Source organism: Henckelia pumila, chromosome 4 (assembly GCF_033568475.1).
Source record: "Henckelia pumila isolate YLH828 chromosome 4, ASM3356847v2, whole genome shotgun sequence".
Classification (NCBI taxonomy): domain Eukaryota; kingdom Viridiplantae; phylum Streptophyta; class Magnoliopsida; order Lamiales; family Gesneriaceae; genus Henckelia; species Henckelia pumila.
The window spans coordinates 171,036,507-171,049,455 of record NC_133123.1 but is presented as its reverse complement, the minus strand read 5'-3'; positions in this window follow the sequence as shown (position 1 = coordinate 171,049,455).

Sequence of the window (12,949 nt, the reverse complement as noted above, 5' to 3'; positions counted from 1 at the left end):
CATATATCAATGATTGTTTAACAATTTACTAAGACATAAAATAGGCGAATTTAATTTTATGAATCTCACTCCCACTATTTTAACGATTTCACCACCCTCTAGTGAAAACGGGAAACTTTTTCCTTAGTGAGAACATGGAGTCCAATTGACAAACTTATGGTCCCGAATAATATCAGCCAACCATAATTCTCAAAAGGTAGAGCCCAATTGCTTCCAAAGCAACCCCCATGTATTTACCTCATGTCCAATAAGGGCCCAATAATATGACGCCGTTTAAAGTGACATGTCAAGATGACCCATCAATATTAAGTTGTGATGGACGGTCGCCATGTGGATCCCCCAATAATATGAGCCGATCCCATGGGAGTTCCACCCAACTTACAACATTTGTCGATCCAATGTACAGCTTTCCGACGGACGGGCCCCCCCAATAATATGAGCCGGACCGTATCCGCGGGTAGCATCACATACATTGACCGTTGATGGAAGGTAGGAACATTTAAACAATATTTAAATTTCCTTTATTTATCTTGATATAAATTTTAAATCATATTTAAAATGAGGGATTTTATTTATAAAAATATTTGTCTCATCATATTTAATTTATTGCATGCATTGCCGGATTCACGCAATTTATGTCTAAACATGCATACAATCATAATATCACATATTATATAGGATGATCGATTCCATTTCTAATTGACCCGTGGTTGCCAATCACGGGTCTTAGTCCAATCCTATGTAATATGCAGTATGCAAATGCAATCCTATTACATATGCTTCCAATTTACATTTCTTCAGTCTTCATTGTCTGCTGGGCCCACCATCTTCAAATCTTGATCTCCCACTAAATCTAATGTATTTACAATTAAATAACAATGACAAGTAGGGGATACATTTTTAGGGGGTGGGAACGGGCTATAAACCAAGCCCACTTTTATTACATATGACATTCATATCGGGCCATAAACCAGGCCCATTAATAAAACCAACAACAATAAAGACAAAATGTAAATTCCTAACATACACCTACAAATTTGGTCATGGCAATCGATCATCCTTATCCAATAACATTTAATTCAAAATTAATTTATTGGATAACATGCTGTGGCTATTCAAATTTAAACAAGATAAAATCATATTTTATATATAAAATCACATTTCACATATAAAATCATATTTTATCTCCATATCAAATAAAATCATATTTTATCTATAAAATCCAATTTTACAAATAAAATCATATTTTATCTAATATATTAAGATCATATCTTATCATCAATTGTACCAAAATAATTGATTTCAAAATTCAATTTACGGATAAAATATTAAAATTTTCCAAAATTCAAATTTATCCAAAATCAATTTTAAAATTTACGGACTCGAACAATTCGATCCGAAATCTCGTGAACCAATCAAAAACAATTTTTGACCGGACCAAAAATAAAATTTTAAATATTAAAATTAATAAAAATATAATTTTTCCCGCGGGCCACCCGGGACACTCCCGGTTGGCCCGCACCGGGGCGCGGGCCGGGGGCAGCCCGGCTGCCCCCTTTAGGGCAGCGCCTGGCGCCGCCCCTGGGCGGCGCCGTGCGCTGCCCTGGGCGGCGCCGAGCGCCGCCCTGCGCAGCGCCCAGCGCTGCGCTGGGCGGCGCCGAGCGCCGCCCCTGGGCAGCGCTGAGCGCTGCCCTGCGCTGGGCGGCGCCGAGCGCCGCCCCTGGGCAGCGCCGAGCGCTGCCCTGCGCAGCGCCGAGCGCTGCGCTGGGCGGCGCCGTGCGCCGCCCTGGGCGGCGACGGTCGCCGCCTTGGGCGGCGCTGTGCGCCCCCTTTGGGCGGCGCCGTGCGCCGCCCGGGGCAGCAACAATTGCTGCCCCACCGGGCAGCGATCCAATCGCTGCCCGGGTTTTGCCCCGAAAAAATTTTTTTTATTAAAAAATATTTATTTTGTTTCATAAACCGAGACTCAAAAATTTTGTACAATTGATTATTCAATCGATTGATCTGAGCAACCTGGCTCTGATACCACTGTTGGAAAACTGGCGAGTTCCCAGACCAATTACGATTGATACCCGGTGCAGCGGAAGTTTAAAAATTTTTCATGGAACGTTTCCATGGTATGGGTATCAACCGTTCATCGATTGAATTACGTGTGTGTAAAATTTAAATAACAATTAAATAAATTTTACCTCAAATCTCGCAACGAGATTAATGGACACCAACAGAACAATTCTGCTCTTGTTGTCTCTCCCTGGAACCGATGAACGCCTTCAATCAGGTCCACGAACAGAGGTTTAATCCCTCTGATAGATTGCACTAGAAAATCTATCAGAAGTTTTCTGCGAAGAGAATACACGAATTTGATTCGTTATTCCTTACTGCGATTCAAAATCACAGACCGGAATTTTCTCGGGCAGAGGGGAGGGGTCGGCCGAAAACGTTTTGAGAGGGGTAGGGTTTCGAAAATCCTGTCTCAAAAATTATGACCTGTTGTGTGTAATTTCTGTACTGAAATAACTTATTTATAATGCAGGCCACTAACACCTTAGGGCCCATTAGTCATAAGCTGGGGCCCGACAAGCAAAGCCCACTCGTTCAGAAATTAATATAAAATTCATCGTGACTCCGATTGATGAAACGATTTCACCAATGTGCACAGAAACCATTTCTGCACGTTTTAAAGTCAAAATAAATTTTCCTGAATCCGAATTCAGTGGTTTCCAAAAATGTTCATCCCTATGTCATTTTAGGAAATCCTACTCCCTTACTCTTATTTAAGAAGTCCAACTCCTTAGTTCATTAAATTTAACTCTTTAAATTTAACTATCTCAACGGGGATTAAAACTCCATTACACTGTGTGACCCTCAATGGTTCAGGGATACAGCTAGCCGTGGGCTCACAACTCCTTGTGACTCGGAACAACACTTTCCGACTTGCCCAACGAATCATGGTAAAGCGCCTAGCAACATCGCCCCATGATTCCCTAGGTATCACTGATAGTGCCTACAAGAACCAGTAGATTTTGGTTAGCGTACAGTACGGTCCCTTCATCCATATATCCCGATCGAATCAACAACCATTGGTATATCGAGAGTCGCTCAAGATTCGATAACTATGCAATGCATCTTGAAGATCAAATTAGTGACATCGCATGTGCTACTAAGAAACCATTTCTTAAATCACATCAAGTACTCTGGCCAGAGATTTGTCACACTAATATCTCCTCAGATCGCATAGGATATCCACACTCGCAAGTATGTGGTGAATCCTTGACAACAATGCATTGACTCCTATATGTGTCGTAACTGTACCCAATCTCGACACCTGATGACCCCCTCAGAGTCGGTAAACGAGTCAAAGCACAGTACTAGCATATAGAGTCTCCATGATGTTTCAAGTCGTAAGGACTAATGGTGTACAACCAAAACCGCGGACTTTATCCACTCGATAAGTGATAACCACTTGGAAAGTCCGGATAGGGTAGTTCGACTATTCATCCTATGAATATCCATTTGCATGCTTCGAACATCTCCATGTTCCCTACCAATGAAACGTGGTACTCCGCATCGCAAATGCTAGTCTCAAACTCGAGCGATCCTTATCCTTATTATCGGACGGCTCAATCGACTAGGAACGGTTTTAGAATATACAGTGACTATAAGATGTATTTCATGATAGACATCTCCATGTTCTACCACATCTTACATACACTATAGTATATTCAAGGTCTTTATCAAAACAACAATAGTATATCACAATATAACAATATGAAGTAATATAAAGTCATTGCCATAAAAGTGTAAATAATATTAAACAAAAGATTGTTTATACAAAGAGTCAACAAAGCCCATAGCCACACAGTTGGCTCACTGGGCACCCACTCTTACAGATTCAGTATTTTCCAAGATTGATCTGCGATCTGGATACCATCAGTTACGGGTCAGAGAGGAAGATGTGTCCAAGAGTGCATTTTGGACATGATATGGGAATTATGAAATTATGGTGATGTCGTTCAACTTGACAAACGTTTCAGTGATTTCAGGGATCTCATGCTTCATGTCTTTCGTCCGTATCATGATCAGTTTATTATTGTCTTTATTGACGATATCTTGATCTACTCGAGTAGTGTAGAGGAGTATAAACAACATTTGCAGACTGCTTTGCAGATTCTGAGAGAGCAACAGTTGTATAACAAATTCAGCAAGTGTGAGTTTTGGCTTGATCATGCGGTGTAGTAGCCCGAACCCTAATTGAGTAATTAAAGGATTAATGCTAATTAAATAAATTGGGGATTGGACGGATCGGAAGCTCCGAAGGGACGATCGGAAGCTCCGATCGGGATCGGAAGCTCCGATGAGGATCGGAGGCACCGATGATATTACGTCATCCATGACGTGTGGCTGGATCGGAAGCTCCGATCAGGACCGGAGGCTCCGATCACCCCTATCCGGAGTCATCAAGTGATATTTTGACACGTGGCAGATCAGGATCTTCGGATGCTCCGATGACAGGATCGGACGTTCCGATCGAGGTACGGACGTTCCGATCAAGGATCGGAAGTTCCGATCGTTGTATATAAATAGAAGGCCGAGACTTCATTTCTCTTTGCCAATTCCGAGTTCTCCTTTCCTTTTTAGTCCTTTTCGAGTTGTTCTAGCCTTCCTAGGCTTGAACCGGGAGTCGTCTAGACGTTCGATAGTCGTAGCGGAGTTGTGCCCAAGTTCTGGAGGCATCGACATCAAAGGGCTAACGACAGACGAAGGTATAGCTTTTGCTCCCTATAAATATTTAGGAGTATGCAATAGCTTAGTTAAGGCTTTTAGAGCACTTTAATGATAGTAGTATCATTTGGAAGTGTAGAGCAGACTATAGGCGTGGACCTAGAGTTGGTAGAGCTTGCACTGTTTTGAGGTACGAAAGTACTGTTCGAGATATCCTGACTGAGTATGCATGTATTATATGACTGCTTGATTTATATGCCATGATATTATGCTGCATTCATTTGCATCTTGCTGTATCTCCTTCGAGATGTCTGTTAGTAGGGTTGTACCCTATCCTGTTAGTGGATGGACTTCCATCGATTTGGGTCCGGCGTATCCACAGTTATCTCGGTATGGGAGCCACCTCCTGAAGCGACGGCACAGCGTGCTACATACCAGGGCCCGGTCTGTCTCTGTTATCTGATCCTTGACCTCGAGTCTATAGGGAGTTCACTTTGCATGCATGTATACTCATACTCTCGCACTGAGCGTTTTATGCTCACGTCTCGTACTATGTATTTTCTGGACACCCTATTCCATGGGGCAGGTTTGCGATTGGACGAGGAGGGTGGATCCAGGAGGGGCTAGTCAGTGGTTGGCCAGCTGAAGCTTCGTCTAGGTTTTATTACTGTTGTTTGGGTTTATACAGCTATTCGATTTGGTTGTATATTATTGGATAATTACAGATTCCTTTACTTGGGATTGTATAATTTTATTGGTTTTCGCAGTTTTATTCTGATATCTGTTTTATTAAGTTAATTGCATGCCTAAGTTCTGTTTAGTAGGTGATCTGGGTAAGGGTCACTACATTTATGGTATCAGAGCCTGCAAAATATTTCTTGGGATTTAGTCTCATCTTGAGGTATTTTTGTAGATGTCAAATCGTGACGACCAGAGTTCTCATGGCAGTGTTGGTGGGCGTTGGGGTGATGCCGACCGGGAGCCTCGTCGAGAACGGCGTCATCGTCACCATGACGACGAGCGTTTCACTGTGCGTCGATTCTTAGCTATGGGTCCTAAGCCCTTAGTTGGAGGTGAGTCTCCAGAGGATGCGGAGAACTGGTTAGACCGCATGGAGACGACTTTTCAGACTTTCCAATGCACCGATGAGCAGAAGGTGGAGACCCTTGGCTATCTTCTGGATGGGCGTGCACGCAGGTGGTGGAGGTTTACTTCTGCACCTTTTGTTTCGGCGAGAGGAGTGGCCACCTGGGCCAAGTTCCGCACAGCTTTCCAAAAGCGGTATTTTCCTCCTGCACTCCGACAGTCGAAGGTAGGCGAGCTACTGAGTCTGCGACAGGGAACCATGTCTATCGATGAGTATCAGCAGAGGTTCTTTGATCTGCTATCCTATTGCCCCGAGATTGCTGATAGCTCAGAGATGAAGTATAATCTGTTCCTTCAGGGCCTTAACCCTGAGATCCATGATCGTGTGGCGGTTGGAGACGACATGTCCTACGAGGGTTTGGTGAGCCGTTGTCATCAGGCGGAGGACAGCATTCGGCGGAACAGGTCTTTCTCTCAGTCGAGACCTGCTAGTTCTTTGGGTCCCCGTGCCCAAACTTTCAAGAAGTCCGGGTCTACTTCTTCCTCTGGTTCGGGAGGTGTTGTCCGTTACGGTAAGAAGGAGAAGTGTGATCACTGTGGGAAGAACCATCCATCCGACAAGTGCCGCAGAGCTTCTGGAGCTTGTTTCCGTTGTGGAGAGACTGGTAATATCCGGAGGGATTGTCCACTGTCTGGGGGAGGCGGTTCTAGTTCTGGTTCAGGATCGGGTTCTCAGGCTACCGTACAGCAGAGGTCGCAGGGACAGTCTGCTGGGAGTTCTCATTTGAGGCCACGAGCTTCTGGCCAGGTGTTTGCCCTGAGACATGATCAGGCAGTGGAGGAGAATGAGAAAGTCATCGCAGGTACATTTATGCTTTATGGTATACCTGCTCTTGTACTTATTGACACTGGTGCATCTCATTCCTTCATTTCTGCACGTTTTGTTAAGAGGCATAAGTTACCATGCATTGCACTAGACGTAGTGATGTCTGTTTCTACTCCGACGGGCCAATCTGCTTTGGCTAAGCGTCTAGTGATGGGTTGCCCTTTAGAGTTCGAAGGGAACGTTCTGTTGGCGAATCTCATGGTCCTGGCGATGGATGACTTTGATTGCATTCTGGGAATAGATGTGCTGACTACCTATCGAGCTTCAGTGGACTGCTATCAGAGATTAGTACGCTTTCATCCGGAAGGGAGTGAGAGTTGGTTTTTCTATGGTGAGGGAGCGCGACCCCCGATGCCTTTGGTATCAGCTTTGAGAGCCTGTCGAGCTCTAGAGTCTGGCGGGGAAGGCTACCTTATCTATGCAGTTGATTTGTCCGCTGAGAGTATTGAGATAGAGAGCATTCCTGTTGTGGATGAATTTCCAGATGTATTTCCTGATGAGATTCCGGGTTTTCCTCCTGCTAGGGAAGTCGAGTTTGGCATAGAGTTGATGCCGGGTACTTCGCCTATTTCTAGAGCACCGTATCGTCTGGCTCCGTCAGAGATGCGTGAGTTAAAGAATCAGCTACAGGATCTTTTGGACAAGGGGTACATTCGTCCTAGTGTATCTCCTTGGGGAGCTCCTGTTCTCTTCGTGAAGAAGAAGGATGGGTCGATGCGGCTGTGCATTGACTATCGGCAGCTGAATCGAGTGACTGTGAAGAACAAGTATCCGTTGCCTCGTGTTGATGACTTGTTTGACCAGCTGCAGGGCACATCAATTTACTCCAAGATTGACTTGAGATCTGGGTATCATCAGTTGAGAGTCCGTGATCAGGACGTAGCCAAGACTGCATTCCGTACTCGCTATGGGCATTACGAGTTCCTAGTGATGCCATTTGGTTTGACCAATGCGCCGGCTATATTCATGGATCTGATGAACCGTGTCTTCAGGGAGTATTTGGACAAGTTTGTCGTGGTCTTCATTGACGACATCTTGGTGTATTTGCGTAATACGGAAGAGCATGTTTCTCACTTGCGGTTGGTACTACAGACTCTTCGAGATGAGCAATTGTACGCCAAGCTGAGCAAGTGTGAGTTCTGGATGGATAGAGTGGTTTTTCTTGGCCATATCATATCCAGGGAGGGGATTTCTGTTGATCCAAGCAAGATTGAAGCGGTACTTAATTGGTCGCGTCCGACGACAGTTGCTGAGATCCGTAGTTTTCTGGGTCTAGCAGGGTATTATCGTCGCTTCATTCTGAATTTCTCTCAGTTAGCTCGACCGTTGACGCAGCTTACCGGCAACGGTGTGGATTTTGAGTGGTCCTCCGAGTGTGAGGAGAATTTCCGTGAGCTTTGACGGCGGTTGACTTCTGCGCCGGTGTTAGCATTACCGTCAGGATCTGGAGGGTATGTAGTTTACACGGATGCTTCTCTTCAGGGGTTAGGTTGTGTCCTGACTCAGAATGGGCATGTGATCGCATACGCTTCTAGACAGCTGAAGCTTCACGAGGACAACTACCCAGTCCATGATTTGGAATTGGCAGCCATTGTGTTCGCTTTGAAGATCTGGCGTCATTATCTGTATGGCGAGAAATTTGAGATCTTCACCGACCATAAGAGTCTCAAGTATTTGTTCACTCAGGCAGAATTGAACATGAGACAGAGACGTTGGATGGACTTGCTTAAGGACTATGATTGCAAGATTAAGTACCATCCGGGAGCTGCTAATCTCACCGCTGATGCTTTGAGTCGCAAGGTGCGACTATCCGCACTTCAGACTTGTTCGATGTCTAGTGCGATCAGTGACTGTTGTACTTCAGGTTATACCTTCAAGCATAAGAAAGGTATGCAGAGTATCCAGATTTTTGCGATATTATCTGAGCCAGCCTTGTATTCGCGGATCCGAGATGCTCAGATGACTGATTCAAAGACCCAGCGTTTAGCTCGTCTAGCTAACGAGGGTAGCTCGTCTGGATTTTATTATCAGTCAGATGGCTTTCTGTGTTTGTCTGGTAGGCTTGTGATTCCACAGGATGAAGAGTTGCGAGAGGAGATTTTATCTCAGGCACATCGCACTAAGTTGAGTATTCATCCTGGGAGCAACAAGATGTACAAGGATCTACGTACTCGTTTCTGGTGGAAGGGAATGAAACGCAGTGTTTATCAGTTTGTTTCGAGATGTTTGGTGTGTCAACAGGTCAAGGCAGAGCACCGACGACCTGGAGGATTGCTTCACAGTCTGCCTATTCCTGAATGGAAATGGGAGTTTATCACTATGGACTTTGTGACCCATTTGTCGGTATCCCCGAGGAACTGTGATGCTATCTGGGTTGTGGTGGACCGACTCACCAAGTCAGCGCATTTCATTGCCTATAGCCGGGAGTACAATGTGGATCGTATGGCTCGGTTGTACATTCAGGAGATCGTTCGACTTCATGGAGTGCCTGTGAGCATTGTCAGCGATCGGGACCCCAGGTTTACTTCTAGATTCTGGGGGAGTGTTCAGCGTGCGATGGGTACTACTCTCAGTTTGAGTACAGCCTATCATCCAGAGACTGATGGTCAGTCAGAGCACACTATCCGTACGTTAGAGGATATGCTTAGAGCATGCGTCATGGATTTTGGTTCAGCCTGGCAGGATCATTTGCCGTTGATCGAGTTCGCTTACAACAACAGCTATCACACTAGTATTGGGATGGCACCTTTTGAGGCGTTGTATGGGCGACGTTGTCGTACTCCACTCTTCTGGGAAGAAGTAGGGGAGAGACAGGCTGAAGGACAGGAGTTTATCCAGCAGGCGATAGACATTGTTGATCAGATCAAGAAACGGATTAAGACCGCACAGGATCGTCAGGCCAGCTATGCTAATATTAAGCGTAGGCCTTTGCAGTTCGAGGTCGGGGAGAAAGTGTTTCTGAGAGTGTCACCTTTCCGCAAGATTCTCAGATTTGGCCTTAAGGGCAAGTTGTCTCCCAGATTTATCGGTCCGTTTGAGATCTTGGAGAGTATTGGCGATTTGGCTTATCGACTAGCATTGCCACCGCATCTATCCAGCATTCACGACGTGTTCCACGTATCTCTGTTGCGATGGTATGTGGCGGATGAATCTCATATTCTGCAGCGATCTGAGGTTCAGGTAGACAAGGATTTGACTTATGTTGAGAAACCTCTTCGTATCCTGGATTATAAGGATAAGGTTTTTCGGAACAAAGTCATTCCTTTGGTCTTAGTTCAGTGGCAGCGCCGAGGCACTGAGGAAGCTACTTGGGAGCTTGAGGACAGGATGCGTAAAGACCATCCTGAGTTGTTTTGATTTCATTCTTTAAGTTGTATTCAGTTGCAAACTCTGTAAACGTTTGATTTGAATAAAGAATGTTTCTGATTTCTGTATTTGCATTCGGTACTTAAGATCTGTTTTCGAGGACGAAATATCTTAAGTGGGGGAGAATGTAGTAGCCTGAACCCTAATTGAGTAATTAAAGGATTAATGCTAATTAAATAAATTGGGGATTGGACGGATCGGAAGCTCCGAAGGGACGATCGGAAGCTCCGATGAGGATCGGAGGCACCGATGATATTACGTCATCCATGACGTGTGGCTGGATCGGAAGCTCCGATCAGGACCGGAGGCTCCGATCACCCCTATCCGGAGTCATCAAGTGATATTTTGACACGTGGCAGATCAGGATCTTCGGAAGCTCCGATGACAGGATCGGACGTTCCGATCGAGGTTCGGACGTTCCGATCAAGGATCGGAAGTTCCGATCGTTGTCTATAAATAGAAGGCCGAGACTTCATTTCTCTTTGCCAATTCCGAGTTCTCCTTTCCTTTCTAGTCCTTTTCGAGTTGTTCTAGCCTTCCTAGGCTTGAACCGGGAGTCGTCTAGACGTTCGATAGTTGTAGCGGAGTTGTGCCCAAGTTCTGGAGGCATCGACATCAAAGGGCTAACGACGGACGAAGGTATAGCTTTTGCTCCCTATAAATATTTAGGAGTATGCAATAGCTTAGTTAAGGCTTTTAGAGCACTTTAATGATAGTAGTATCATTTGGCAGTGTAGAGCAGACTATAGGCGTGGACCTAGAGTTGGTAGAGCTTGCACTGTTTTGAGGTACGAAAGTACTGTTCGAGATATCCTGACTGAGTATGCATGTATTATATGACTGCTTGATTTATATGCCATGATATTATGCTGCATTCATTTGCATCTTGCTGTATCTCCTTCGAGATGTCTGTTAGTAGGGTTGTACCCTATCCTGTTAGTGGATGGACTTCCATCGATTTGGGTCCGGCGTATCCACAGTTATCTCGGTATGGGAGCCACCTCCTGAAGCGACGGCACAGCGTGCTACATACCAGGGCCCGGTCTGTCTCTGTTATCTGATCCTTGACCTCGAGTCTATAGGGAGTTCACTTTGCATGCATGTATACTCATACTCTCGCACTGAGCGTTTTATGCTCACGTCTCGTACTCTGTATTTTCTGGACACCCTATTCCATGGGGCAGGTTTGCGATTGGACGAGGAGGGTGGATCCAGGAGGGGCTAGTCAGTGGTTGGCCAGCTGGAGCTTCGTCTAGGTTTTATTACTGTTGTTTGGGTTTATACAGCTATTCGATTTGGTTGTATATTATTGGATAATTACAGATTCCTTTACTTGGGATTGTATAATGTTATTGGTTTCCGCAGTTTTATTCTGATATCTGTTTTATTAAGTTAATTGCATGCCTAAGTTCTGTTTAGTAGGTGATCTGGGTAAGGGTCACTACATGCGGCGTTTCTAGGCCACATTGTTTCTAGAGATGAGATAACAGCTGATCTGTCTAAGGTTGAGGCTTTACAAATTTGAGGGATTCCAAAGAATGCATCTGAGATTCGAAGTTTCTTGGGCCAAAGAAGTTACTATCGAAAATTCATCAAGGGCTTCTCTTCTATATCAGTGCCCTTCACATCTTTGAACAAGTGTCAGAGGAGCTTCGATCAGCTTAGGTAGGCACTTATTTCTGTTCCAGTGTTGGCGATCCCAGTAAATCATGAGGAGTTTGTTGTGTATACAGATGCGTCTAAGATGGGCTTAGGCGCTGTTCTTAGGCAGTGTGACAATGTGATTGCTTATGCGTTGAGACAGTTGAAGATTCATGAGCAGAACTATCCGACACATGATTTGGAGCTTGCAGCTGTTGTGTTTGTGCTTAAGATTTGGAGGCACTACTTGTACGATAAGAAGTGCAAGATTTTCACTGATCATAATAGTTTCAAGTAATTATTTACACAGAAGGAGTTGAATATGAGGCAACGCAGATGGTTGGAGCTATTGAAGGATTATGACAGTGACATTGGCTACCATCTCGGTAAAGCTAATGTGGTGGCCGGTGCCTTGAATCGGAAGATTTCAGTGGCAGCCTATTTATCAGTGCAGCGACCTCTGTAGACTGAGATACATAGGTTTGATTTAGAGATTTATTCGATTAGTCATGCACCGAGTTTATCAGCACTGACAGTACAGCCAACTCTACGAGATCGGATTAGAGATGGATAGTCTATAGATGAGATGTTGCAGCATATGAGATGGAAGGATGAGGCAAGAGGCAGCCTTATTTATACAGTCAATGATGGTATTGTTCGGTACATAGGACGAATGTGGGTGCCGAGTTCTGATCAGTTGAGAGCAGACATTATGATAGAGGCACACACTTCTCCATATTTCATTCATTCCAGGAGTAAGAAGATGTACCGAGACTTGTAGACGTTATATTGGAGGCCTGACATGAAGAAGGACATTGGTCATTTGGTATCAGAGTGCTTGACTTATCAACAGGTCAAGACAGAGCATCAACGACCATCAAGGATGATTCGACTGCTTCCCATTCTTGAGTGGAAGTGGGAGAACATTACTATGGATTTTTGTTATTGGTTTACCAAGAAGTTCCAGAGGATTTACTACGATTTGGGTGATTTTTGATGAACTCACCAAATCAGTGCATTTCTTACCGATGAAGACTATCTTTCGCCATGAAACAGTATGCAGGCTATACACAAGAGAGATTGTCAGACTTCACGGCTTTACAGTCTCTAGTGTGTTAGACCAAGATCCAAGGTTTACTTCCTCTTTTTGGAATAGTTTACACATAGCTATGGGGACAAAGTTATTGCCGGTATTGTTTTTCATCCCCATAATTATGGATAGTCAGAGAAAGTTATACAGATTTTGGA